This window comes from Mus musculus, chromosome 2 (assembly GCF_000001635.26).
Source record: "Mus musculus strain C57BL/6J chromosome 2, GRCm38.p6 C57BL/6J".
In the NCBI taxonomy this organism is placed as follows: domain Eukaryota; kingdom Metazoa; phylum Chordata; class Mammalia; order Rodentia; family Muridae; genus Mus; species Mus musculus.
In genome coordinates this window covers 65,542,593-65,565,341 of record NC_000068.7, presented here as the reverse complement: position 1 = coordinate 65,565,341, position 22,749 = coordinate 65,542,593, and the positions used below count along the sequence as shown (strand labels likewise).

Sequence of the window (22,749 nt, the reverse complement as noted above, 5' to 3'; positions counted from 1 at the left end):
GGACATGGTTCAGGTTCTGCCACTTGTGAGCTTTGTAGGCTCCAAAAGGACAGCAGCTACCACAGAAGTAGTTGAGAAGTCAAGTCAAAGCCAGATTCTAATTCCTTCCACTTATTGCTGTTGATTTCTGAGTTCAGCTCTATGAGGGGCATCCCTGGATCTCCTAACTCCAGTTTGACAATGAGTGTTTCACTGGGCATGAGGGTAGAGAAGTGGAGACATTTTGGCGGTCTTTGGCCAGTTCCTTCTTTGCTAGAAACAGCAAGCAGTGGATGGAAAACTGGGGACGAGCTTAGCAGCTTCACTGTTTTCTAACAAATAACTCAAGTTCTGTAGCCTCTAGCACACTGTCCATAGAGCAATGATGTGCCTACTTGGAAAACTGTGGAAATAAAATAGTTTCTGTTCAGGGCTTAGTGACTGTCGCCTTCCTCTCTTATTTGCCACCCCAGCACCCAAGAAAGGAACAGGTAGCATTGCTGTTATTAGTGCCAGTGATGAATACCTTCTGCCACAACGGGGAAGGTGGAGAGGGAGGAAACCAAGAGGGGATTTGAACTGTGGTTAAATGTTATCTTGGTTAAGTGTTATCTTGGAAGAGGGCTTTGGCTGAACATCAGCAAGACCAATGTGTTACCCATGACAATGTCAGTTAGTGGATGCAGGCCCTTTCTGGTGAGTTCGTGGAACTTCTAGATGTTTCTCCCTGTCCATTGGTGTTATTTCAGACTGCACTGTGCTTGTTTGTATGTTTCATTTTTTTTTTCCTTTTAGCAAAATCAAGTGATGATAAACCAAGAGCATTATCATCACTTCATCTTACCTTAAGAGGACTTGCATTTCAGACAAAAGGCCTCTGGGAGGATTCACAGAGGCAAATCTATGTTTTGTGAGGGATCACAATTTTTTTTTTTAAAGTAACTTCTATAATACTATGATAATCAGATCACGGCACCTAAGCCTAAGAAATGTCTTAGCTCTGACTGAGACCCAAACTCTCTGGGCCTAAATCCTGTTAAGGTCACAGTTATATGTGGGAAGGCAAAATGTGCCTGATGAAATTGTTGACATGCTACGAAGGCCCCACTTCTCCCTAAAGACTCTCTAAGTGCAGCTTGGTGCTTCTGACAGCTGTGTGCTACCAGGATCTCTGTGAGCTAGAGCCTGGGTGACCTTTCAGCACCCCAGGCCTCCTAATCCCTTCCTTCAACCACCCTGGGCCTCTTTAAACTGACTCCAGTAACAGGGCTGTCAGCTCCATCTTCATGGCCACCAGGATGACTTAATGGACTCAGGATAGCATAGAGAGGACGGCCGAGAGCAGGAAAGGCTGAGCAACTGCAGGGTAACATGTCTCAGCAGGACAGGCTCTGAGCCTGGAATCTGTTGCCAGTCATTTCTCTTGGCTCCAGCTTCCTCCAAGTTCCTGTGAGTCGTTAATTGCAGGGTGAAGTTTATCAGAAACCATCTGTAAGTGCAAGTAAGTAATGTCTTTTTTTTTTTCCAACAAAAAATGAGCATAGAATGAGATGGTGACATTTCTTGCCTTCAGGGGCTACACACATCCCTATTTCTTGTTATCCTTCCTGTACAGAAACTTGGTGGACTTACTTTGTGGCAATGTCTCGCTTGTCTTGGAAAATCTATTATTCATTTCTGTACTTCTCTAACTGGATGCTTTATTCATCTTACAGAGAAGGAGGATCAGTTGCTCACCTGCTCTTGAAATATAATTAAAATCAGAAACAATTAATTTAGGAACTTTTAGGTTCTATGATGATAACTTCAATTCGCTTGTTTTTTACCTTCATTTGAGTATTGCCCCATGAACAATTTTCACATCCAACTGGTATGCAACGCAGAATCCAAATTCCTATAATTTTAATGTCTAGAAATTTTGGAAAGGAAAAGTGTCGGACCTGCTGCTATTGCATCCTGCACCTCTATTTGATCTGGAGGCAACTTCCATCACTCAGCTTCACCTGACATGTGTTTTGCCTTGTGGGTAAAGTTAGCACATTCTTTGGTTGCCCTTTACTGTGATGTAACCAATGGTAGCCACCAAATTCAGGGCAAAATAATACTGGTTTTCACTCTATTAACTGTGGGACGATGATAAAAGTTCTCTTACTTGCAAAGCAAAGAAACGCTATGTTATACGAACTGCCACATCCACTATGGCTCTCTAGGTCCCTAAAGTTTGAATTTCTATCTGAATACATAATTAGTCTCAGTAGAATTTTCCACAGTTAACTTAGAAATTTAATTTAATTTTACCTATTCAACTGGGCACGTTAAGTTTCAATGCGACAACTATTGATACATAGCTTTCTTAGGTTCCCATGTCTGTTATTTGAAATTCTGGATTTGAAATGGAAGAAACATATAGAAAGAAAACTTTGCCTAATATATATGAATGAAAAACAGTTACAAGGAAAATATCCAAATGAGTAGAGAGAAACACAGAAGTCGTCTATATGGGCGTTTTCAAGGATTTCCAAAGTTCAACAATTCCTTTAAATGTCTCTGTGATTTCTGTAACAATTGAATTAGAGTTTCATTCTGTCTGAGATTACACACAGGAAGTTCTCCATGTGATCACGCGCCATGCGCGAGCAATGTAGGAGAAATGATGGTCCCTACATTATTAAAGAGTGATTTAATATTGTTTTAGTCAGTGGGTGACTTCAAAGATGAAAAGTCACTCTTTAAATAACTTTGGCCATTTTCTGCCGAGAAGTTCTCTTTGGGGAATTTTAATCTCCCAGTAGTCAGAATATACTTTATTCTTGAGTTGTGCAGAACATTTTGTACTTCTGCTTTTCCAGGAGTTGGAGTAATTCATTAAATCACAACTCTTATTACTTACAGCATTGTGACTGACACGATCTTGTAAAAGGCTTAACAGTATACAGGTTGCAGGCTTAAGCCTCAGTTTAATCTAGTCACTTGTTTGTTAGTTTGTCTGTCTTCCACATGTCTTTGTGAGACATTACTTTTATGAGATTTCCTCTCTGTAACTGAAGTTGTTCCAGAGTATCCTACGAATCTTCTTTTTATTGGAACTATGGTGGGAATGGCCTTAAAAAGTGAAGACAAAGGAAAGGAACCCAAACTTCTGTGCAGAGAATGCAAGTCTGAGGAATGAGTGAAGATTTGCATGTGGAGACTAAAGAGCCAAGAAGTTCATTCCAAGCCATTCTAAAACAAGAGAGCACCATGTCCTCTCCAGGAGCATGGAGGATGGAGTCATTTCTCTGAAAAGCTAAAAACTCCAGAGTTTTTCTTTTTTTAATTAGATATTTTCTTCATTTACACCCCCCCCCCCCGCCCTGCTCCCCTACCCACTCACTCCCATTTCTTGGCCCTGCTGTTCTCCTGTACTGGGGCATATAAAGTTTGCAAGACCAAGGGGCCTCTCTTCCCAATGATGACCGACTAGGCCATCTTCTGCTACATATGCAGCTAGAGACCCGAGCTCTGGGGGTACTGGTTAGTTCATATTGTTGTTCCACCTATAGGGTTGCAGACCCCTTTAGCTCCTTGGGTACTTTCTCTAGCTCCTCCATTGGGGGCCCTGTGTTCCATCCAAAGATGACTGTGAGCATCCACTTCTGTGTTTGCCAGGCACTGGCATAGCCTCACAGGAGACAGCTATATCAGGGTCCTTTCAGCAAAATCTTGCTGGCATATGCAATAGTGTCTGCATTTGGTGGCTGATTATGGGATGGACCCCCAGGTGGGGTAGTCTCTGGATGGTCCATCCTTTCGTCTTAGCTCCAAACTTTGTCTCTGCAACTCCTTCCATGGATATTTTATTCCCTGTTCTAGGGAGGAATGAAGTATCCACGCATTGATCTTCCCTCTTGATTTTCTTGTGTTTTGGAAGTTGTATCTTGGGTATTCTAGGTTTCTGGGCTAATATCCACTTATCAGTGAGTGCATATCAAGTGACTTCTTTTGTGATTGGGTTGCCTCACTCAGGATGATATCCTCCAGATACATCTATTTGCCCAAGAATTTCATAAATTCATTGTTTTTAATAGCAGAGTAATACTCCATTCGTAAATGTACCACATTTTCTGTATCCACTCCTCTGTTGAGGGACATCTGGGTTTTTCCAGCTTCTGGCTATTATAAATAGGGCTGCTATGAACGTAGTGGAGCATGTGTCCTTATTACCAGTTGGAACATCTTCTGGGTATATGCCCAGGAGAGGTATTGCTGGATCTACCGGTAGTACTATGTCCAGTTTTCTGAGGAACTGCAGACTGATTTCCAGAGTGGTTGTACAAGCTTGCAATCCCACCAGCAGTGGAGGAGTGTTCCTCTTTCTCTACATACTCACCAGCATCTGCTGTCACCTGAATTTTTGATTTTAGCCATTCTGACTGGTGTGAGGTGGAATCTCAGGGTTGTTTTGATTTGCATTTCCCTGATGATTAAGGATGTTGAACATTTTTTCAAGTGCTTCTCTGCCCTTTGGTATTCTTCAGTTGAGAATTCTTTGTTTAGCTCTGTACCCCATTTTTGGGGGTTATCTGAATTTCTGGAGTTCAGCTTCTTGAGCTCTTTGTATATATTGGATATTAGTCTGCTATAAGATTTAGGATTGGTAAAAATTCTTTCCCAATCTGTTGGTGACCTTTTTGTCTTATTGACAGTCTTTTGTCTTATTTTGCCCCACAGAAGCTTTGCAATTTTATGAGGTTCCATTTGTCGATTCTTGATCTTACAGGAATTTTTCCCCTGTGCCCATATCTTCGAGGCTTTTCCCGCTTTCTCCTCTATAAATTTCAGTGTCTCTGGTTTTATGTGGAGATCTTTGATCCACTTAGACTTGAGCTTTGTACAAGGAGATAAGAATGGATCAATTCTCATTCTTCTACATGATAACCACCAGTTGTGCCAGCACCATTTTTTGAAAACACCGTCTTTTTTCCACTGGATGATTTTAGCTCCCTTGTCAAAGATCAAGTAATCATAGGTGTGTGGGTTCATTTCTGAGTCTTCAATTCTATTCATTGAGCTACCTCTCTGTTGCTGTACCAGTATCATGCAGTTTTTATCACAATTGCTCTATAGTACAGCTTGAGGTCAGGCATGGTGATGCCCCCAGAGGTTCTTTTATTGTTGAGAATAGTTTTTGCTATCCTAGGTTTTTTGTTATTCCAGATGAATTTGTAAATTGCCCTTTCTAACTCAGTGAAGAATTGAGTTGGAAAAAATTCCAGAGTTTTAATAAAATTCCTCACTATTCTGTCTCCTTCTCTTCCTCCCCACCTTCCTCCTCCTCCTCTTCCTTCCTCCCCCTCTTCCTTTTCTTCCTTCTCCTCTTCCCTTCCTTCCTTCCTCCCTCCCTTCCTTCATTTCTTTCTTTTTGGTTTTGGTTTTTCAAGATAGGGATTTTCTTGGTATCCCTCTGTGTCCTGGAAACTCACTCTGTAGACCAGGTCAGCCTTGAACTTAAATAGATCCACCTGCCTCTGCCTCAGACTAATTCCTCTGTTAATATCTGGTGTCAACTTCAATTTACTTATAATAAGAGACCCATTTGGTAGAAAGAATCTGGTCACTGTATTCTCTGTCCCTTTTCCCAATCTAACCAGTGTTACTGCCAGGGACAAAACAAACCTGGTAGAGAAGAGACAGTTTGATCATATGTGGAAGCACTACCACATTTGTACCCAGGTTTCTGATGGGCGGCTCCAACCTTAGCCTCCTGCTCATGACTGTTCCATGGGTTTGTGCTTCTCTTACTGATACTTACACCGCCATAGCACTTCAACGAGACTCATGGCTACCGCTGTTCCCTTTGGTTGTGTTAATGGTTCCTTTGCGGTTGACCTCTTGCTCCTGGTATGCTAGTTGGTGCTTCGTAATGAACCCATTTCTACTTTGTGCTAAAGCTATTGAGATGTGTCTTTTACAGCTTTACATACAGAGAATACACAGACCTTTTTTTCAGTTGTGAATTTTACAAAGATACTAATAATTTCTTTATATGTCTGAATCCTATATATTCTCAAAGTCCTAAAAGTATCTTTAACATGTCAGTCATTATTAGTTAATGTGTCAGTAACTATTTAGTAAAGATAAATCCCGTGTGTGTGTGTGTGTGTGTGTGTGTGTGTGTGTGTGTGTGTGTGTGCATGTGCGTGTGTCTATTACTGTAGCTTGAATCTATTGCCTCCCGCAAGTTAGGCATATGTGTTACCACTTAGCTCCAGGCCAGCCCAGAATATCCTTCTATCCATCTGTATCTTCAGCTTCGAGTAGTTACATCTACCATCAATCTTTACATATTTATACTAAGATTGATATAAATTATATCAGCATTGCAGGAAAATGCAAAAGTAGAATTCATAATCATCTTGTGTATTACACAGCCCATGTAATATTAAATTGCAGTGCATGTATTCAGAATGAGAGCATAGCCAGTAAGTGAAAAATCAGAAAGAAATAAAGTATGGATTTGTGATACCTTATTTGTTGAAATGCCAACAACAACACTACAACAATGATGAAAGGAAAAAGACACAGAAACATGCTAGGGGCCAGAGCTCATCCTAGCCCACACTTTGACTGAACCTGACTGACAGCTACAATAGCAATGGCCACCTTCTCCTTTGGCTAATCTGATTGGATTTTCTAGGATCGAGTGTGGGTTTCAAAGTATGGGTAAAAGCCCTGTGAACATAGTTGAAATATGCAGCCATATTTTACCACCAGTTAACCTAAAACAGGCAGAGAAAATTAAGCAAAACTAAGAAACTTCGGCTTGAGAGAAGTTAAAGAGAGCTAAAAAGCCATGACGTTCAAAACCATTTTAAGATGCTAACGACTTGGTGTGTGTTACATAAAGGTATTAGAGATAAATAAGAAAACCAGCAAACAATGCACTTATATCCATTTCTATAGAGGAAACAATGGGAATAAATGAGCTGATATTGATTCCAGATAGGCAACTTCTTATCATTACCTCTGATAGTTGACCTCACCTAAGTGGTACTTATTGAATACTCTGTAAAGCACTGGGTAGTAAGTGTCAGTAAACCTCAACTCACTTGACAGCCTCATTATTCTGTTCTTTATGAAACGCTGTCTTGAGAATGAAGTCTCAAATAATCGAAAAGGAGAGTGTTTATTGACCACATTTTGAAAATCCATCCAGCTCAAAACGAGAAATTTTGATTTCCAATATTTTGAGACTGTGATTCTTGGAAGGTTTAGAAGGAAGTCACGTTCTATAGAAAGACAACAAACCCAAAGCCAAAACTCTTTGTTAAACATAATTTCAAAGAGTGGTGTTTCTGAGAAGGAAGTGTGTTAACCTAATCTCTAAGTAGGTTAATAATTAAATGCATTTTTAAAAAGGCATTCCGTTCTTCAGGTGAGTCAGCTTTTTAGCTCCTTACAGAGACACTTCTTGGTTAACACCTTAGGTGCTTTTCTGTGTCAGTTTGTCACAGTCTTCTCTGGGGTAAAGAGCACTCTCGGCCCTTTAGAGCAGTTTATATCCTGGCCCTTTTCCCTATGAGGTCCTCACCATTCAATACTGCTACTTAACTGGGCTACATGTCCAGCTTCTAATATTCTGTTAATCAAGTCAGTAAGGTGTTCAGTATATAAAGAAGGTCTGCTAAATCTTAGGTTGAGAACCTCTATATTTTGAAGCAGGTAGTTGGTGCTTTTAGGAGAGGTACAAAGAATGTATTACCACATTCAAAGTCCGATTTATGAAGGTCTGTGAGCCAGTACTTGGTTTCATACACTCGGACTAATTGCTTATTTTAAAAGATGTATCTGTCTAATATACGCAAAACAGTTGGATTATCCACAATGGAAATGAGAATAGTAAGTCAGCAAAGTATTAATAATTATGAAACATCAAAGAAGGGCTCCCTTAAAGTATCTGGTGTGGAAAACAAATTTATTGTTAATTTATCCATTCCCCTCTACCAACATGGCAAGAGTTACAAGAATGAAGTTGATTTGGGTGGAGGGAAACATTTCTAGTCAATATCATTTGTACATTTTACAAAGGCAAGGGCAGTGATCAGGAGTCAATAGGAAGTAGCACAACAAATGTAAATCATGATGTAGATATTTATGCAAATTAACAGAGAAAAATCAACATATATCACCAGAATAACCAGGGCTGCTTCTTGTGTGCCTATAAGATACGATTTTACTTTATACTTCAAAGTTGTAACATTGTAATATGCATTTCTTTATATGCACATTAAAGGTGCTGGTGTCAGACCATGTGAGATCAAGCTAATAAGGAAGAGAAAAAATATTTTCGAATAATCAGCACCACATAAGAAAGCTCTCTGGGAAGTTTTATGCACGAAGAAATTATTGCTAACTGTTTTCTTCAATTTCTTCTGATTAAAAACCCTGAACACTAAATATTTAAGTCACAGGAAGGGGCGCTTGATGTGGGAACTTTCTGTACTTTCCCATCAATTTTCTACAAACCTGAAATAGCTCTAAGAAAGAACTTATGAATTTTTAAAATGTGGAATAGGGGTGGTCACTTGAAGAAGCAGTGACTATACAGTCCCATTCAGAATTGGAATTCTGAATCACCCACATTCTCAGCAAGATACCTGGTGCACATAAAATCTCTCCCTTCCCTTCTGCCCCTTTGAGGTTTCCCCTTGTGCATCCTGCCTGCTCCCGTTTGCTTCTTACTTACTGGATTCTTTGTCTTCAGAAGAATGAGGGTACAGAGACCATGCTAATGCCCCTGGCTCTCCTGAGAATGTTGCCACTGTAATTCCTATCTAAGACAAAAATCTCACTTACCTATGGTATAATGGCTCTTCTTGGTCTGCAAAAGACTTGTTCAGTGAGCAGCACTCCTCCTGCCTTCCCATGCCGAGTCCTTCCTGACTGGCTTTCCCACTGCAGTCCATGGCATCATCCACACCTAAATCAGGCCAGGGCACACAGTCTCTTTGCTCTATTTTAGTGCCACTGCCCTCGGCTCAGTGGGAAGAAAAAAAAAGTGCAGACGCTGTTGGTCCTGAATTCAGATCCTTGCAAAGATACACCATTTTTACATTTTCTTTACTATAAAGGCTACCCTCTAAGGAGCTTTAATCAAGTAATTATTAATACGTCATTTAAAAGGGGACAACACTTTAAATAAAAAACCTGTCATTTGTATGGAGATCCTCAGAAAAGGATTTGAGGCGATAATTTCATGTACCGTATTGAATAGCCATAGTGAGGCATTCAATGTCTAGATCTAGGAAGGGCTCACATCTGTATTCCTGAAAGGCTTTCATAGGATCTACAAGCAGATTTAAGCAGAGAGAAAGAGGATCTTTACAAGTGCTTACTTCACTAAAATCTTCCCCCAAATCAGCACACACTCTACTGGGTGTAATCCTCTTGTCTCTGGAAAGTTTTTAAAGCAGGGTTCAATGGCCTTTGTTGAGAACACCAGGTACTGTTAAACCCTCCACTCCGACTCTAAGAAGAGATGAACATTTAGAGCATACCATGCAGTTAAATTTGTAATACCTGATTTTTGAAAAAAAAAAAAAAACACACACCCAGAAATGGTAGGCTTTCCCAGCTTCATTCATGACCTCCTCTCTCCCAATCAGCGCCCATACTCAAACCACCTGTAAATATCTACTTTCCTAAAGACAGGTGTAGCTGTCTCTTTCACCTTTCTCCATGGGATGGTGTAGAAAGATTGACCTTACTTTTTTCTTACTCTTCTCTGGATGTAGACACTAAATACGAGTAATCTTGAGAGTTCACTGTATATCCTAGCAAGGGAGAGCAGAGAATAGTCTAATAGTCTAGAACACAGGTTGCTTGAATTATATAACCTATATATGTTCCATACCTTGTTTTTTTCTCCCTACCTCTCATCTCAGTCTACCCCCGCTCTGTCTCTGTCTCTCTCTCTCTCTCATTGATCACTATTTTAAATCTTGTTTCTGAAAGGCAGGAGTCAGTGGCACATACTCTATGATGTTGCGCTGTCTCCGTATACCACCACTAGGTGACCTGGGTCTATGGTATGAGAACCATCTCCTCTCAGGACATTCTTGTCAGAGAAGGCCTCACCATGCGCTTGGCCTTGGGCTGATGAAGAATCACACAGCACAGAACTCAGAACTTCTCAAATCATCCTGTTCCTCATCCGGGTTTGCCCCTTGCACAGATCTGAAGGAAGTGATCAGTGCCTCCCTGATTGGGAGGAGATAAACCTCCAGCTTCTCTATTTTAAACTTCAAGTGGAAGGAATGGCTGGATCCCTGTAGGGAAGCCAACATCGCCATCTTGAAGTGATACAAGCAAGTTGTACCTCAAGATCCCAGATCTAAAGTTTCCTCAGGTTGCCAAGCAGAAAAGGCAATCGGCTCTCAGAGCTCTGTTGTGAAAACAGTGTGCTGTCATTTCGATTCAGTCGGTAAACAGTCTGTGTTTGCCTGGAAAGAAACTGCCTAAAGCACACAGTACCAGCAAGCAGTAGCAGAAACACTGCTAAGGGCACCTCCCAGGGCTGTCAATATGGCTGATGTTACGGTGGGTGTAGGGATCGAGGACTAGACATTTGTCCATGTTGTTTGCTTTCTATTCACAGTGTTGAATTTATTCCAACACAGAAAGCTTCCCATAATTCTGTTGTACTCAGACGGAAATATAGGGTTTGCTCCAGTGCACGCGCACCAAGAACGTTCGCTTCGGGTAAAGCCAGTTTGTTCACTGGAGTATTTCTTCATACAAAAAAAAACCCGTGCTCTAAGGACAACAATCTGACTAAAGGAAATAGAAAATTGTCAATCCAGAGACCAAGACCCTTTCTTTTAGGACTTCTTAGAACATGGAATTTATTACTTCAGGGAGTAATGCATTTTCAAGAGCACTTAGCCTGTTCCAAGCACTGTTTCAGGATCATGGGATAGATGGCTGCTTGCAGGAGTGTGGTGGAGTTAGGGAAGTCCTCTTTACAAGGCAGCCACTAACCCATGGTAGTATAACAAGGCCCATATGTATACCTTTAAATGTTCTAGATGCTAACACTGAAATGGAAAATGAAAAAAAAAGTCAAAATAATTTGTATAGATGATATGTTTTACTAAAGATTGCATACCCAACATATTAATGTTATTTCAAAATTTGGCACCACAATTTCAGTGCTGAGTTCTTATGTGTGATCGGTGGATTTATATTAGACAGACATTTTCAGAATTCAAATTAGGCAATGGTGTTCAGCAGGCACTTACTCACTGAACAGTTTTCTAGTTATTATAAGTAGTCAGAACCCTTTTAGCCCCCAAAGAATGTGCTAGTAGACAAAGAGGCAGAAACATACCTTTGCAAGGAAACAGAAGATAGAGTTTTAATTACCGCATGAATTCAAACGCAGCGTGAGCGTACTTTGAGAGGCCAGGAGAAAGCAAAGGTGACTTCTGACTCAGAATTGCTGTGCACTGCGCCTTAGGACCCCAAAGTGTGACTTAAACCAAGCAGAATGAGCAGATTTGAACCCCATGCCAGAAACCAGGGGCTTTGTGGGGAATGGAAAGTAGATCACTTTTGCTGGTGACGTAGATGGGTTAAATGTTTCCAGAGAAGTTGGTTATTTTTCCCAACAAAAGGTCATTGGCCTTTGTGGCCTGTAGCCAGTTACAGCCCCACCTTGCTCAAGATTGTTTGCATACCTTAAATATGAGGGCGCTAGTCACATTTATCTTGTATGGTTGTTTTGAGCTTATCAGTGCCTGGTATACAGTAAGTGCTTAAGCAGTGTTCTCTCTCTGAGACATTGTTTCTCTAAGGCATTTTGGAGTGAGATACTTAGAATGAAGCATTCTGTCCTCGGGTTGCTTTATTGTGAAGAGAATCCAGTCCACAGCAGAGTTATAGGTTTATCTTTGGGATACACAGTATTGTAATGCATGTTTGATCTGGACTGAATGCGACTACATAGTGAGAACATACTGTGCTTACAGGGAATGTGGCTTTGTTATTGCCATGAATCCTTTTCCTGTTTTTTTCATCCTAATGGATGGACAAACTACCTTATTTACTTAGCAGACTCTACATCACTGCACACTTTTGTCTTTCTGGTAGCGGTGTTATAAAAATGTCTGCATGCATAGGAAACATGACTTTGAAAATTGTGGTGTGAATTTCCTATTACTAACTCTAAAGGCAAAGCCATGAAATGTTGGTGGAAAAAAAAATCCTTAAATCTTGAGTGATCCAAATAAAATTCATTGAGCTCTTAGTGTTCTGCCCTGTTCCAGGAATGAACGTGGGATGGATGGTAAACAGAGTGATGCCCACAAGAGGGCAAATAATATGGCATAGACCAGCTTCTGTGAGGCATACTAGCTACCGAGCCACCCCGAGAGGCAGCAAATGACTAATCAACATAACAAGTAAGATATGCAGCACAGGCTAAGGGGACCTATCCTTTAAGGAGACAGTTAAGTAGGATTGGGAATTGAGGAGGTAAGCAGGTCTCTTTACTAAGGCAAATTTGGTCAGTACTTGAAGGTGAGCCTTGAGTTTTCCAGCTTCCCAAAGGAGAAGCAGTTTGTGAGTCTTATATACTCCTAGGCATAAAGGGGAGCCGGAAGCTACTTTGCAGGCAACATGAAGCAGGCAACTCAACCCCCCCGCCCCCCCCCGCCCCCCGCAGCTGCTGCAGGATTCTACGGAATGACATGATTCAATTTCTCTTTTCCCAAGATCACTCTGGTTGCTGGGATTAAAATAGGCTGTGTGGCAATCAGGCTGGAGGCAGGGAGACAGAAAGCCATTGGTGGCTTCTGCGAAGCCATCAATCACTTCAAGGCTCCAGGTTCAGTGGAATCGCACTGCATGACATTAAGTGGATAAATGAGACAGAGGAAGCTATGCTTGTCCTTTCTGAGAAGTCATTAAAGTGAGACTCATATTACATACATGCACAGGACGGGGTGTGTGTGTGTCTGTGTGTGTGTGTGTGTGTGTGTGTTTCTAACATTAAACAATAAAAACAAAATATGGCCGACTGTGTTGGTGCACGCCTGTAACTCCAATGCTTGGGAAGATGAAGCAGGAAGATCAAGTGTTCAAGGTCAGCCTCAGCTATGCAAGAAACCAGCCTGGGCTATATGAGATCCTTTTTTTTCAACACAACAAATGCATAGCTCAGCCCACATTTGGCTTTCTTTTTTGTGCAGTTTAATTATAATAACATAGTGGGGTCCTTATTACTCTCTTATCTCTGCTCACCCCCCCCCCCCCCACACACACACACACACACCGTTCCCTCTCTTTGCTTTGTCTCCTTTTTTATACTGATGCTATGAACTAGGCATGGCCATGGTACTTGTGGCTTCTGACCACAAGTGCCAGCACCAGTCATGTGCAAGTGAGAACTGCAGAGCAGACCTCACCCAGCCCAGCTGCAGCAGCAGCCTGGGGGAGGGGCTGGGCAAGTCTCGATTTAACAATAAGCCCTCTAGGTGATTCTGTTGCTGTGTTTCAAGAGCCCTGTTATAAACTAAACTAGAGGAACTAGATGGCTTGAAAGATCCTTTCTAATCTGAAATTTTTTTGATTAGTTCAATAGCCAATACTTATTTTTGATATAAAAATTAAGGGTAGCTCTATAGGAAAAAAAATAGTTTATTCACAAGAAGTGTAGATTCATGCTTAAGATTGAGAAAACGGTTTGTTTTTTGGTTTTGCTTTTCAAGACACGGTTTCTCTGTGTAGCCCTGGCAGTTGTGAAACTCACTCTGGAGACCAGGCTGGCCTTACTCGAGAGCTCTGCCTGCTTCAGCCTCCCGAGTGCTGGGTTTAAAGGTTTGCACCACCCCTGCCCAGCAAGAGTAAATGAAACTTTTAGAGGAATGACTTAAATCAATTTGATTTTTAGTTATTATGTCTTGCTTCTTTGATTAGTGTTATAATGGTGGGAATGATACTTTGTTGTTCACGTTATTGTTTTGATGGAGGTTTGTTTTTTTCATTTGGTTTTGGTTTTATCCTGGATCATGTTCAACAGAAAGTCCAAGTCAGGGAAAATATTTTAAATATGTCCATGATGTACCACAGTTAGGAATCATGGGTTAATTAACTGGTTTTGTTTGTTTGTTTGTTTGTTTTTGTTTTGTTTTTAGAATGTACATTTAGTTGTGAATCTCTTGTGTCCAATGTGTAGAGCAATCCATGGGATTTTATCTAACTCAAATTTTTATTGTAAGTAAACATGGATAGCCATGCAGTGTTCGGTTTGCTGCAAGGAGAATGGTAGGTACAATGAGGGCTGGATATGTGGTTGGTTTCCTAGACTCTGCTCAGTATTTCACAGCAAGCCACCTCAGTCATTTGGCCATTTAAAACCACCTTCATGATAAAAACCTCAAGAATCAAAATTCAACTTTCTAGAAAATTTTAATTCTTTATGTTAGTGATATCAAATTTTTTAAAAAAAATTAGAATTTTGATTAAATATTTCTCAGGCTCTACAGCTGGCATCATTGACCGCTTTTAGGGGAAATTTCCCATCATGCCCTTTGAGCTACCACTTCCTCATTTATGCAATGTGGTTTCTCAGGGAAGTTTCTAGAATGCTGAAGTTTTAATAAAATTGGCTCAAAGGTAGACTCACTGTTTAAGGAGTCTCTCTCGGTTTGACATGCCGCTTCATTCACATGAGAGCAATGTTTATGAACCATTGGATCACTTTCTAAATGAAATTCTCTGTTCTGAACTAATTTTATTCAGTAGCAGACTTACTTGATTAAGCCTTAGATGAGCCTCTGCTAAATTAACTTTGGATGCCTACTGAGGGCATTGCCCATTGTCTCTTAGGATATGTGCTAAGAAAACTTTCACTTTTCCAGTTTAGTTCTTAGAACAAGTTTGTCTCTTTTACGTGAGTTTTGGAAATTTGTATATAACTGCAAATACTTGGAGCCTGTTGTACCCCATCCTACCTCTGGAAATCTCTCTCTCTCTCTCTCTCTCTCTCTCTCTCTCTCTCTCTTCTAAGTAAAAAAAGGAATTATATTTTTAAAGTACCCTAGAGGCTGGAACTCATTGATAAAGAGCACTGACCACTCTTCAAGAGGACCCAGGTTCAATCCTCAGAGCCCACATAGGGGCTCACAACTGGCAGTAACTCTAGTCCTGGGGGGGGGGGGGACCTTGACACTTTTTTCTCCCCTCAGGAGGCATAGCATGCACATAATTATCCAGGCATACATACAGGCAAACCACCCCAAGACACAAAAGAATAAATAAAACAATTTTTAAAAAAATAATAGAATTGGTGATATGGGTCAGCAGATAAAAGCCACAGAGACTGCCTGAGTTCAAGCCAACATCCACATGCTAGGAGTGTGCCGTGTTGGCCTCATTCCAAATGCACACCATTGTGGCCAGCACCCTTTTTTTATGTGCACATGTGCACAAAGTAACTAAAATGATTTTTTTAAAAAAATAAACATTGACTTAATTGATTCCTATATTGAAGTTCATGTGTTTAATTTTATATCCCAGTCTGTAAACCAAGGCTCCCTTTTGAAAATAAGTGAGATAGAAGTCACATTATGATATAATGTAGCCAGGCTTGCTGTGACAGACCTGTAATCTAAACACTCGGAAGACAGAACCCAAATGGCAAGTACAAGGCCAGCCTGAGCTGTATGATGATGTCAAGACAGTCTGATCTGGCTATTGAGTGACACTTTGTCTCCAGATGGAAAACAGAGATGGACATGGCCACATATGTATTATCACAGAGTATCAGGAGCTAGGAGACAGCCTATCTGGAGTGCTGAGTCTGCTTTAGCTACATAAGGAGCTAAAAACAGGGTTAGATGAGACCCTGTCTTTAAAATACTAATTTTTTTTAAAAAGGATGCAAAATACAAATCAGAGTGGGAGGCCACATGTAACAATCACTGCTCTTTTTGGTGGGTACATGAGGTTGTCCTCCCACTTGTAGCCAAAGCCAGCAGATACATTTCCTCCAGTTTGCAAATGCAGCTTCCTAAGAATGGGGAAGAGAGAGACCAGAAGTGAGCCAGAGACTACTGGGCTGGGCTTTAGGGGTGCACTGAGATTCACGTCTTCTTTGTTCACACCCCACCTCACTATGCCCCCGGTGAAGACCTTTCAAAGACTTGAGAAATATGACTAAGTTGATGGTTTGGTTATTTAAAATCACTCTTATTATATGTCAAGCTAGAGGCCAGAGTATTTAAAATCAAATTACCTGTGAGTTGTGAAGTCAAAGAAAGCAATGTTCAGAAACAGTGTGTCTGGGAAGGCGAAAACATTAGCAATTTTTTTGGATGGCTGTAATTTCAGTGTAAAGCTGAAGTCAGGGTATGCACGTTGCTGTCTGGTAGTGTATATTATGCTTCTGACACTTGGACATGATTCCTGAGAAAATCGATTTAAAAGATCACATGTTTCACTTGGGCTCATTTCTGGAGTCCATGTTTGTATAACCCTGTCCGTGGCCTTGGGCCTGTGATGGCAGAGTTCAGCATGTTCAAATTCTGGCGTAAAGGCATGTTCACCTCGTAATGGTCAGAAATAGGGACAGGAAGAGGGAAGAGCAGGCTTCCAATATCTCCTTCAAAGCTATGACTCCAATAACCAAAGCTCCTCCTGGTAGACCTCTCCATGGCCCCATGGGCTAGGGACCAAGTTTTCCATCAGTGGGTCTTTGGTGGACACTCCATATCTAGCCTGTATCACAAGGGTATTGTTGAGAAAAATAATATTTGTGATACTATTAATATTACCAATGCTACTAAAAACTTCCAGCTTTTATGGAAAACTCGATTTACATAAATTCACATATGTGTATATGAGCACACACATATCATTTAACCCCATTCTAAAAAAGCCAAGTTTCAAGATACAGTCCTCATTTGCATATATAAAACTATCAGCTGGCTTGGTGAGGTGACACCAATGTTGTCCTATACCCAGAGAACAGTAGAGCAACTCTGTTGGTACCACAAAGTAAGCAGCTGGAGAGGAAAGTACAGGTCAGGTCACAGAGGCGTTTCCAGTCTTGGCTAAAGTGACTCTAAGTCACTGAGAGACGCTGAGAGGGTTTAATAATATTCTGTGTCTGGTGACAGGATAGAGCAGAAGATTGGTAGCTTTGGAGAGCATTCATCTAGAGACAGAAATTTTAATAGATGTTATGAAATTTTAAAACAAGGATTTAAATTTTTGCCAGAAAGTAGAAAATGGGAATTTCTTAGTAGGCTCTGTGAATGTTGTGAAAGAGAACTCAGGCAGGTAATATTTTAAATGATCAATTTCTGAGAGAAGGCTAGTTACCTTGTTTGGTAGAGTCATGTTCACTGAGTTAGCCTGTGATAAGCCACGACTAATAGAAGGAGAGCAAGATCAGATGGTTATGTTAGGTTTGTACAGTGCTCTGGTTTAAAGTGCTTGTCTAAAAGTTACCTTTAGAAGCCATTAAATATGCTTCGTGTTATCTTAATGTTCAATGAAACAGCTTTTCAGGTGGAGAGAAAATGTGAGAGAAGCTAGAGAAGGGATGGGGATGTCTTAGCTCCCTCTGTGCTCTTTGAGATATTGGAGGAAGAGAAGCAAAGGGGGAGGGAGTACAAGCAGAGAGGAGACAGGGAAGCTGTGGTAGGCAGGCAGAGCCCTTCACCTGCCAGTCTCTAGAAAGACTGAATGAACCAAAGCAGCTGGAAGAGAGAGTCCCACCCGCACCCTAGGATGCTGGCAGTGGTTCCTGGCCCCTGCTTACTAGAGCATGCCAGGGCATGCTGTCTACAAAGATCAAACGGCCAGCTTGGCATCAAGTCTGCTTTCCTGATCAAAAGCCCCAGGTAAACCAAGTCTCCAACCCAGGATCCAGAGACAGACACCACCACACTGCCTGTGGCCAGCGTACTTGGCTAACTTCACTGTGTTCTCTTCTGACACAGATGATGATGAAGCCGGAGAGCTGAAGTCTAGCACACCAGAGTTAGTCAGCAATGACCTATCTGTCAAGGATTCGTGGCAGGATGACTTGCTGGGGGGAAAAAAACCACAGAATCCCTTCAAGGGATATTGTAAGAACAAATGAGATACTCCCCAGACGGGGCCTGGAGCTTTTCCAAACAGAGGTGCTGTGACTCCCAAAGGTACCTAACTACTTTAGAATAAAATTTGTATTTGTGGAAGGCAAACTGAAATTTTTATTGCTAACAAGGACAGCTCTACCCAAACAAAAAGAAGGCAGGAAAGTGTCATTCCTCCCCGGCCCCCATCCGTGTGTTTCTCTAAATAAACAAATGGATAAGGTGTGGCAGGCATGGCCTTGGGGCGAGGAATGATACGGAAAGCCAGAAAAAATTCACCTAGCTACATTTCTTTTTCCTGTAAGAGGAACATTCGTTCTGTGCATTTTATAAATTGCCTAAAATTGTGTTTACTTTCGATTTTATTATATTTATTTGGTAATTGGAGCCAGAGCTCACCTGTCTCTACCGGATAAAGGACATCCACATGGGTGGTTAGTATTTGTTTTGAGCTGGCTTCTGCGCTGGCTAAGTTTTGAACTGACCAGTGAGTACTTGTTTTATTTGGTATATCAGCAGCAACTAACTAGGAAAACTGTCTGAACGGATTGTCATCAGGGAGGATGTTTATTGGACATAACAAGCAGTGCAGAGGTTGTTTGGGTCCAAGAGCTGAGCCGTCCATCAAGAGCCCAGGGGTAAACATGTCTGTGTGATCGGCCACACTCACTGTGTCAGCTCTGCCCTCAAAGTGGCATCCGCTCTGCTTGGAAGCTGGCTGAGACAGTGCTACGGATGCGGATGCGACTGGGATGCAGAAAGGTGCAGGACAGACAGGATGCCTTCCCCAGTCAGTTCCTTTCCAGCCACTGTAAACAGCACTTACAGCCTGCCCCCTGACAAACCGTCCTCGAAGTTCATTGGCCAGAATGGGGTCTCATATCCTTTTCCTTAAGCACTGATTGCAGGAGAGCTTGGAGGATGCACCCAGAGTGGAGAGCACACTGGGGCTCACACAAAACCTACTTCAGTTTGTAAACATTCAGCAAGACATGTCAAGGGCTATTAAAGCCAGTAAGGCTGATTCCTGTATAACAAGGTTGGCTTAATTGTCATTAGTTGGCTCTTGTCTCCTCAGCTTATAAGTGATCTGATAAGGACAAAGTCACAGAGAACATCAGCCTCGGTAAGCTAATTATTAGTTCCTAGATGATTGTTCCAAAGGCAAGTTGAACTTGGGCTTTCTTTCTCTGGAAAATGCCCTCCTCACCATGATACGAGTCAACGGGAAGCAAAAGACAAGAACAAATCCACTTGTTCAACAGGAAATTAGTAAACAGTGCTCACGTGCTGACAATCACTCATCATTGATAGCGAGGGGGCATGAGCAAAAGAAAGAACTGCACTTGGCTTTGGCAATGGCATGGTACCCTGGCCACAGGCTTACTTTCCTAATGGGTTTGTTTAGTCATTCTAATAGAGGTACCAAAGTCCTTGATGAGACACTGAAAGGCACATGATGTGGAAGAGCAAGCCTAGGGCTTTCACTTGATTTTATACAACTCAGAAGTTCCCTGCATATACGGGAACTTGTCTTAGTTACATGCGTGTCTCATTTTTATCATGTATCCATTTACAAATGTGTCTAATGTTTATTATCAGTGCTTTCTGTTTTCAATATTTTCTATGTGAGACCACTGTGCTGTATGCCAGTACAGATTCTACACATACCAAACCCATAGCGAGATGACTACCCATCCTAATTCCATGTCAGCAAATAGGTTTTCAGAATCTGGTCGTTTCAGTCTTAGAAATGTGGCTTTTTGTCTGAACTATCCTGATTTGAATATTGGTTTCTCAGCTTACTGACTTTAAAATTTAGTCAAGGTATATGGTTTACATGAACCTATATTTATCCATCTGTAAAGTAAGAATAAAAATAATATCAATAAAGCAAGACTGCAATCAACATGATACATTTGCCATGTGACTAAGTTTATAGACATAAAGTACTTGTGTGTATCTCAGATATACAAATCATCTAACAGAGTTCTGTTATTATCATGGAATCTCAAAGCCATCTGGCTAGGAAGTTATACCAGCCAGAAGTTATTTCAAAGTTCCTTTTGAAATATTGAAAGTAGTATGTAACTCTGCTTGTGAATATCTAGTAGCTATTGAAACTGTGCCAAATGACCAATGTATATGTTCAATAAAACATCAGGCTGTTTTTCATGATACTAACAGAATCAACGATAAGTATAAAGCAGCCAGTAGTTTTAAATGAGAGTCCTGTTGGGGACAAAAAGGGGAGGGGGGGTAGGTATTACTCAGTGGTCAAGCTCTCTGGCCTTACTTACTACCTATGAGCCCAGATTCCATCCCCAGCAGGCATGCAAATGCGCATGCCTATCTCCCCACCCCCACCTTCACCCCCACACATACTCAAAGGAAGAAGTGAATCCTCTTTTTCAGGTTGAGGAGGATCAGGCTTAGCGGTGGAGGGTTGCGGAGGATGCATAAGGACCACGGGGTAAAATTCTTAGCACAACAAAAACAAGCAGTTTCTTTAGCAGTGGATATTTAATTCGTTCAACTTATCTTTGAGACTCTGCCTTTCCTATAAAAATCTCCTTTGTTGATACCAACAGCACATATTGTCTTGGGCAACGGGTCCAAGTTTTCCTGTTAACTCATTCATCATCAAGTACATGAAAATACATTGTGAAGTTTTTGTGATCTTTTAAGTTCTGGGCATAGAGCAACTTCTCATTCCCAAAGATGGTAAATTTACAGCCTTCTGACATAACAGACCAGAACAAATTGATTTTGTCTCCAGTATGCATTCTCATAAAACAGGAGAGAGAAAGAGAGACAGAGACAGAGAGACAGAGAGAGACAGACAGAGAGAGACAGACAGAGACAGAGAGAGACAGAGAGAGAGACAGAGAGTGAGAGAGAGAGAGAGAGAGAGAGAGAGAGAGAGACTCACATGGAGAGAGGAAGGGATGAGAATATTAACTGGTCATATAGCTAGCAATGACATTTTCCAACTGTCTCTCTGAAAATTTTCATAAGATGAGAAGTCAAGGACCACATGACTAGTGGCGATGTGTGTTTTGCCTTGATAGTTCCACAGCATCTCCCTAATGTTTACTGTGTCATTTTTCTCAGACTCTGATTCATTAACAGTTTAGTAGAGTGTATAGCCATGGTATTGGTTGGTTTCACAAACATTCAGGAGCTTATGATCAAATCCTAGCATGCTGATACAGAAAACAAAGCTGAAAGGCCCAGATTAATTTTTCTTTCGTTTTTATGCACAACTTAGATCTTTAAATTCCAATTGTAAAAATAACTGGATTCAATGCAACATGATAACAGTATTGGAAAAACAAATTCAACTAAAAATGGAATATATAGAAAATTTTGGCCTCAAAGAAACATGTGTGTTTGGCCACAGTCACTTCAGAGGGTGTTGCTTAGCTTTTTCTGGGTCTGTTTCTTATTTTTCTTAAGATGAAGACTTCAGCTAATTGCTGGATCCAATACACGGCCTCTAATTAGCATCTTTGAGGTTTCTGTTCTGATATGTAGATAATCACTCTGACTTCCCCACCTGCCACCCTCCATGTCCCCCTCCTTCAAGACCTGCAGTCATGTCTGCTTTCCAGTCTTTGCCCAATGCTCTTAAAATGATGTCATATGGGGTCTCTTAATCAACATTTTCTCAGCTCCAACAGTTTTTCTGCATCTCAGACACATCTTTTAATTATGTATCAGATGTCCCCCAGGCACCTCCGACTCGGGAGGTGCTGAAGAGAATTTATTATCACGCTTTATGAGCCTCCTCCTCTGCTCTCCTGGGTTATTGTCAGTGTGGCTCACTCCAGGGACCTGGGGATGAGGTGCAGCTCACAGGAAGTCAGCCACAAAGGCCCACTGACATTCCCTGTCCTATAATCGCGCCTGGACTTGGCCATGTTTTTGTTTTTTGGCCTCCTCTCTCTACGGGTCACTGTGTTCACCTTTTAGGTGGATTTTCATATGTAAATGTCACGTTCAGTCCAGGAAGTGTGTGCTGTCCTTGCTGTAATTCTTTCTATTACAGAGTGAGGGGATGTGGAGCTTAGAGAGGATGGCAGCATGTTTGCACGCAACGGAGTGGTCAGAGTCCATTTGTAATTGCAGAATCCATGCCTGCTCACATAGGCTGTGGCCATACTGTCTCCTCCCCCTTTGATAACTGCTTCCTTCTAGAGAGCTGTTGTCAAGGGCATGATGGATGTCTTAAGGACCCTTTAAGGGGAAGGCTGTGAAGCTACTCTGTTTTCATAATCACATCAAGATCCCATTTGCCCTCTCTCGTGAGTTAGCCTTTGCACTGGTCATTCAGTAGTTGCAGGGGTTCAGTGGCTGCGGAGGCAACTGCATTGACCTGAGCTGCCCATGGATTTTACTGCCACATACGGTCAGTAAGAAAAAAATAAAAGTCAGATCACAAAAGAAACCTCCAGTCAAGCAATCAATCACAGTCCTTTCTTAAAAAGCCACATTTTTAATGTTCTATATAGTAAAACAGAAGAAATACCCAAATTATTTCTGCTGTGTACTAAGGCCATCAGATTGTTTCTAGAAGGAGCCCAGAGAGATTTTTGGAGTGAGAAGCCAAGCAAGTTGGTTCTTCTCTCTTTCTGTCTCTCTG

General features: G+C 41.3%; 1 protein-coding gene and 1 long non-coding RNA gene across 17 annotated transcripts in view; one reads left to right on the top strand and one right to left on the bottom strand.

Annotated features, from left to right (window-relative positions):
* The window catches only part of Gm34833, a 31,518-nt gene extending 19,947 nt beyond the window's left edge, over positions 1-11,571 (bottom strand). For 4 of the 8 annotated variants that reach the window (XR_003953838.1, XR_003953839.1, XR_374588.3 and 1 more), the window contains exons 1-2: positions 11,348-11,571; positions 8,815-9,486 (exon numbers count right to left, since the gene is read on the bottom strand). This is a non-coding gene — a long non-coding RNA (predicted gene, 34833). The remainder of the gene's footprint in view (positions 1-8,814; positions 9,487-11,347) is intronic. The other 4 variants (XR_003953837.1, XR_003953840.1, XR_374591.3 and 1 more) reach the window with 4 other exon arrangements.
* Positions 1-22,749, top strand: part of Scn3a (sodium channel, voltage-gated, type III, alpha) — a 110,474-nt gene that overhangs the window by 2,250 nt on the left and 85,475 nt on the right. The gene's annotated exons all lie outside the window — the stretch shown is intronic.